Consider the following 6,984-nt stretch of genomic DNA (forward strand, 5'->3'; position numbering starts at 1 on the left):
AAGTATGCTTTCAACAAGGTGCTCAGTAGCAGGTTTTTTTTTTTTGTTGTTATTAAGGCCTTGCCTGGGAGGATCCCAGAGGAATGACACAATTGATGACTCAGGCAGAAAGAGATATTCAGCATGGGATTTAGAGGAGAGCCTTTGCTTAGCAAAGGCAGTGATTTTTGTACTAGCACAATGTCCAAAATCCAGAAGTCTCATTTTTGTGAAAAAATAAAATCTAGAACAGACTAGACAGATAAATGGAGACCAAACAGGGACAAGATTCTGAAGTATTGGAGACCCCCTTTATTTATTTTTTTATTATTATTTTTGAATTGGTAAAGGAATCCTCTTTCTGTATAGACCCAAATCCTGAGATGCAGTCAGTGTGTGAAATGCCTGGGGATTTCCAGGCACGCTGCAAAGTGCTCAGCTCTTCTCCAGATATGTGCCCTTGCTAGCAGAGATGGGATAGGAGCTGGACCAGCACACTGCAGATTCTGGTCCTGAAGGTGATGCTAGCCCCTTCTGCTGCAGGTTTCCCATTTCTACAACCAGAAGAGTGACTCTCCATGCAGTCCCAAGGGTGCTGTGAGACTCACCCTGGCCACTGACAGATGAGCTCTGAAGGATCTCGCTCAGGACTTTAAAGTATTCCCAGCTGTCCCCTCCCTTTCCACGGCTGCTCTCAGAGATTTCAAGGCCAGCAGAGACAACTCAACTCCTTCCATGAAAGATCCAAGGTCTCAAATTTACTGGCACTGTGGAAAGCTGTGGGCAGCTACTTCAAAACGTGGTACAGCAGGAGACATAGAGGGTTGCCTGTCAGCTTCTCAGGTAATTAGTGTTGTAAAGCACTTCGTGATATGCAGCTGAAAGGCAGAGGAGCAAAGTCCATGAGCAGCTGTAGGCTCCACTACAATATAAAGAGGAAAACAAAAACAAACAAAAACAAAAACAAAAACAAACAAAAAAAATCCCTGAAGGTTTTAATCCACAACTAGGGTGACTGGGGTCTGGCAGAAGCACCCATCCAGCTTCTGATTCCTTCCATTCCCCCAGCAAAGTGGGGGCCAGGAGCAGAACCCCTGCTGGCAGAGGGTCTCTCTCAGCCCTTCCTCGCCAGCTCTGCTCCACTGAGTGCTGTGAGGCACCATCCTGTCCCTCTGGATGTGCTTCGTGGCAGCGTCCCAGCTTGCTGAGAACACGAGGACTGAATGCATGATTCCCTTCAGAGAAGGTACTTAATGGGGTTGTAATTGTCTGAACTAGACATGAGCTAAATAACTAGTCCCAGCACTAATAACACTGCCCAGCACATCTGGATTAGCAGTGTAGTAAGCACCCAGATTCTCCTGGCACCTAACACAGCGTGTCTTCCTCAAGGGCTGGTCAGAAACCAAGCGGCAAAAAAGTAGTGTGATGAAACACAAGAATGTATTTTGTTTTAGATCATTTACAATGACTTTGGCTACATTTTATTTCTGATATCCTCTTACATACTATCTGCAGGGAATTTCATGGCTTGTCCAATGAGCATTTAATTCAGTGGCAGACTTTCTGTCAAGTTCTGAGCCCTGCTTGGACTGTGGATTGGTCCTGTAATACGTACAGCTGTGAAAACATCTCAAATACTTCTCTCTAAACCCATTTTTTTTAATCTCCAAAAGAATGTATTTGCAGAAGAATGCCGTTTCAGATCAAAGGAAGATATTTTCAACTTCAAGATGAATCTGGGAAATAGTTATAAACAAATAATTGAAAAAAAAAAAAAAAAAAAAAAAAAAAAGAAGAAAAAGAGGAGGAAATGTCAAAGCTTTGGCATACCCAAGCCATCTTGCTGCTGTCTGGGGAGTGGCCTTTGGTCCACTGTAGTTCAAAGGATAAAGTATAATCCCAACATGTGGGAAGGTTAGGTACACAAGCCTTACCTGCTATTTTGGAACAAACATTTTAACCAGGCTTTTCTCCCTGCCATGGGCAGCTCCCAGCCACCAGGCTCACAAGAAGTCCATCCAGAGGGGTGTGCTCCCAATGTCCTGGCAGAGCTATTGCACTCCATAGAAAGAGAGACTTGAGCACCCACTGAGCTAGAGTGAGAGGACATCATAGGTCAGTCACTGAGATGCTCACTTGTTGGTCCCAGTGCTGGGGAGCTCAGACATCACATAGTACTCCATCAGCTGCTGTCGGTAGTGCTTGTGGGGTTTGAATCGGGCAGACAGTCTGACAAATGGCTTTCTGCAGCATGGATGAGCAGACTGAGGTGAAGCACTCCACTTTTATGTGCAGTGTCTAAGCTAATGTGTAAGACTTGTGTTCTAGTCTTTTGATTCTAGCAGCCTCTATTCTTATTTGAAATTCTCCAATATGTATATATATTCATTCACTAGAAGATGAATAGGTCAATCCGGAATATTCTTCCTCCAATTTTTGAGTTCCACCACCACACTGAAAAAGTAACTTTTATTGCAAGCTGAGTCCCAGGTTTTCCTGCTATGAGGTGCACACTATGCTTCGATACCAAGTTGTCAAATTCCATGGGACCCTGTCACCCTCCACTTACCTCCTATTGATTTTCAAGCTGGGAAGTGCAGTATGAAACCGATAGGCTGACTGGGTGTTAGCTTAGGTCCTAAGACAATTCAAGGGTAGAATGATCTGATGTGACAGCATCTGAGAACTTGGCATCCAGAGTATTACAATTCCTGACTAATTGCCAGTGCCAGCAAACTGGCCTCCTGTCAATCCTAGCCAAGGAGCAGGCCGACACAGTATCGCAATGCACACACACAACTACCTAATCTGTAGCTTGCAGTGGACTTAATGACCATAAAGAAGATTCCAGAAAAGAAAAAACAAAGCAGCGTCTATGGAAAAGGATAGATAATAGTTGATTCAACCAGGCTTCATTAGTGGAGAAAGATGGCCAGCCATGGGATGAAAAGAGGCTCTGATATTTTCTTGAGCTGGAGTCCTTTTGATCTTAAGCATGTCTTGAGATTTTGGGTTGCTTTCTTAATCTTAAAACAGTTTAAAAAAAAAAAAAATCCTTTTTTTTTTTTGAAACAGGCTGCCCCGGTCTGCAGCCTACTTCCTGCACCTGGACACAGCACAAAGATGTTATGGCTTTCAGGAAGCAGCACATTTGTCAGCATGCAGCCCCCAGCTGAACAAAGGGCCGGATTCATTAATGCAATATCAGCCATGAAAACGTCCCTCCCCTGCCCCTCCCGGGCTTCTGACTCAATCTGCTGAAACAAAAAAATGAATTGTCATTGGGTTTTGCAGCCTTTGAGGTTCCTCAGCAGATCAATGCATCCTGGACGTGTTGATGGCCCTTAATTTGAATGAAGCTGCACAAGAATCACAAGAATTTGAGCTAGATTGCAAGCCAGTTTTTTTTTTTTAATTATTATTCCTAATAAGGAGAAGTAATACAAAACTGCTACCAAAGAAGAGATGAGAGACGGTCTCTGTGGCAGGGAAAGGTAAGCGTGCAGTCAATTACAGTCAGTTCTGACTCGGCTCCCACACAGCAGCACCACTTCAAGACTTCCCTCGCCCTGGAGAAGCTCGGTACCCTTCTGACAGGAACTCGGTGTTCGTTAGCAGTGTTTGCTCTGCCTGACATGACATTTAAAAGCCCTAGACCTGTACCACATTTATTCAACGTTGTCATATTCAGCAAAACATTTAAGCGGTTATTCAGCTTGAGGCACCTAAGTAGTCCCAGTGTCAACAACAGGACTCCTCAAACGCTGAAAATTTATGCGTGTGTTGAAGTACCTTGCTGAATCAGGGCTTCAAAACCTAATAGCATGCTGAACTAGAGCCAGTCTTTACCCACAGAGCCTCACAAGCACACACGGCATGCAACATAATTTTAGTTAATTGGATAGAACTGCGTACGTACGGTCTGCGACCTCTGAGGGCTTTGAAAACCAATCATGCCGGTGCCACCCTGCGTACCTGCTTGTGTGATTAGTCACATCCACCTGTACGAGACGTGGCCCTGTCATCAGGTATGCTCTGTGATCTGTCCCAGAGGCTGGCACATCTTCAGCAGTGGGTGGGTGGGTTTCCCCCCGTGGCTGTCACATGGCGCAGCGTTGCTACCTGTGATAACCGAGGAGCAGAAAGACGTCTCTTGCGCTCCCGTGTTTAATGTGTTTTGCTCCATCCCCCTTCCAAAGACTAATAATTTCCGCTGGGCAAGAATATTGTCAGTCTGGTATCAGATAACTTCTCAGACAGAGAGCATATATACCCTGCATTGCCTGTTTTATCTAATAAAGACTTTGCCATCTCTTGTCTATTGCTTCTAATTTAGCCTTCATAAATTGACTTGCCAACACAGTTGGTTGTACAGAAAAAGAAGGAAGATGCTGACGTGTCTTCAGACTCCTTTCAGCTGACATAAACCATTTCTTGTCAAAATAGGGCAAATAGAGGGAAAACATTTTGGCAATTATAAGCTGAATTTCAACTTGCCGCATTCCTGTCCTTTCAGTACTATGACAAGAAGTAGTGCTTTGGTCATTTGCATGCTGGCAGAAGATAATGGTTTGAGGATGGAGTGGAAATGGAGTTTGAGATTAACCTTTTTTTGTTGGGCAGGAGGGGAGTAACACTCAACCTAGCTAACAGAAAATTTTAGCAAAGGGCTGGGAACAGCACAAGCAGCATCAGGAATATCACCATGTCAAGACAGCTTTTCAAAGGTGTTTATTTCTCTACCTCTTTGCTTCTTTCTTGGGCTAGTGTGGTGCCATGTGGGCTGGTCCATACCCTAGTCCTTCTTTGTGCTCTCTGTGTCCACTGACTGGCACAGTGGCTGCCAGCACACAGCTGGTGGGACAACACAGTCACCAGACATTTGAAGAGCACACAGCGAGCACCCCCCTGCAGATAATATCAGCAGCAAAACAGCCAAAATTATCTAAACCAAACTGATGATGACGCCTGCCAGGCACTGAGCTGGGAGCTCTCCCTCTGCCAGCCCGTTGCATACCACAGCCCAAATCCTGTGAACACCGAGGTACACAAGAGAGACCCTGCTGAGGTGAGCAGGCAGGCTCCTGGCAGCTACGCTGCTTGTGGACACATTTTCATGACTGCAACCCCAAATTCATGGTGATTTGGGAAAAACAAACGGCGGCTTCTAGCTGTCCAATAAAAGTGCACCATACACCTACTCAGCTATATGCATTAATCATGCTTTGATAATTGCTTCTAAAGTTCAGTTTAATAACAACAAAACCATTTCAAGACTCTCCTCAGCAGCAGAGGTGTTACCTAGGCATGCTGGAAAAGAAAATAAAATTATACTGTCTAACCTGTGGGAGAAATATCAGCTGAGGTTTGTTAATTTTGGATAACTTCTAAATTATTCTGCTGGCACAGTTTTAAACTATAGCCTTATAATGGATCTCCTCACACTTTTAGGGCAATGATAAGAAAATTGGCTAAAAAATGGTAATGCCCTTGTTGGCTCCTAATGCATCTTTTGAGTCTCGTCTGCTTAGTTTAATGAAAAAATAAAGTTAATGCTGCCTTATTCCCGTCCCAATAACAATATCCCATGCTCAGATAATGAACAAATCACTTCAGGGGCAGAGCGCTTCCCCTGAAGGGCAGCCAAAAAGGCAGAGCCGAGTGCTGAGGCTCTCGCCAGGTGACATGTGGTGCTGTGGGCCCAGCACCCCACGTCGGTCACCAGGCTCGTACCTGAGAGGCCAGCACACCCACATCCCCAATTCTTGCCACACTAAAAAGCCTTAGGCTGAATACAGACCACTTTACAGAAGCTTGTGGCCACCTGCAAGCATCTTTTAACCCTGAAATTTGGGGGGTGAAATTCATATTTCAGTCTGAGTTTCCTTTTCACATAGCACAGGCAGCAGAGAAAGTGGAGATGTTCAGACGAAAGTAAATAAATACTTTTTGTTTCTTAATCATAGCATGTTTGCCAGGTATTTGACAACCAGATTGAGCCTTTAAAGTCATAACATGTTACCTAAAGATGTGGCTTGATTACAGCCTAGACATGAATGTATAATGCCGGTTTTCAAGGGGCCAATTAGATGCAGCATTTCGTGTAGCTATTCCATGAAGACTGAAATTATGCCAGGGTATATTATATATTGATCATTTTAGTTTTTAGAAGCTATTTCTTAGTCTGATGACAGTAGCTTTCAGCACTAAGAATGCTATCTGCAGAGACTTCTCCTCTGCCAAAAAAACCCACCCCACAGCTATTCAAAGAAAGTGAAAATTTTTATTCAGGCTTTCCTGAGACAGCAAAGAAGAGGGTGATGGAAATTCTGTTATCATCCCAACTGCAGAGGCTGTGATCAGGAGCACGCTCTCGCTTGCTGTGCAGACAGCTGTAATTAAATCACTACGGCTTTCGGGATTTTAGCCACACTCCACGTCATGATAAAAACTCACGGTGAAAGCGATGAGGTAAGACCACGTGAAAGCAGTCAATACCAACGACCAGCTGCAGCAGCACGGCAGCTTACCTCTATCCGGAGAATTCAAGAGCAGCAGAGGACACGGTGTGCTGGCTGCTCTAATGCCGCAGGCACCGGTCCTGTATCTGGCAGCTCCACACACCAACACTACCTAGGGCATCCCAGAACTACTGCCATGGCCTGCAGGCCACCTCTGCTGGATCATAAAATAAAAGCTCCTCCACTGATCCAAGCCTGATAAAAGAGTTTGGGAAGTTCTCCCAAGGAATCTAGGCATTTTTCTTACTGAGTGCCATGAAGAAAGTAAGCTTGCTTCAGTGGGAAAACAAAACAAAACAAAACAAAAATAACAATGGCAGGAAATCGGCAAACTCAAACTGTTCAGATGCTGCTAGTTGTGGAAGTTAAAAGAAAAAAAAAAGTGAAGGTAAACCTCAGGGCAAGGATGTGCTATAAATGGGTGCATTGATCAATTCCTATAGACGTTTGGAGACAGATTCATTGCTGCTGCTACCTGCAG

This window comes from Aythya ferina (assembly GCF_964211825.1).
Source record: "Aythya ferina genome assembly, chromosome: 1".
Classification (NCBI taxonomy): Eukaryota; Metazoa; Chordata; class Aves; order Anseriformes; family Anatidae; genus Aythya; species Aythya ferina.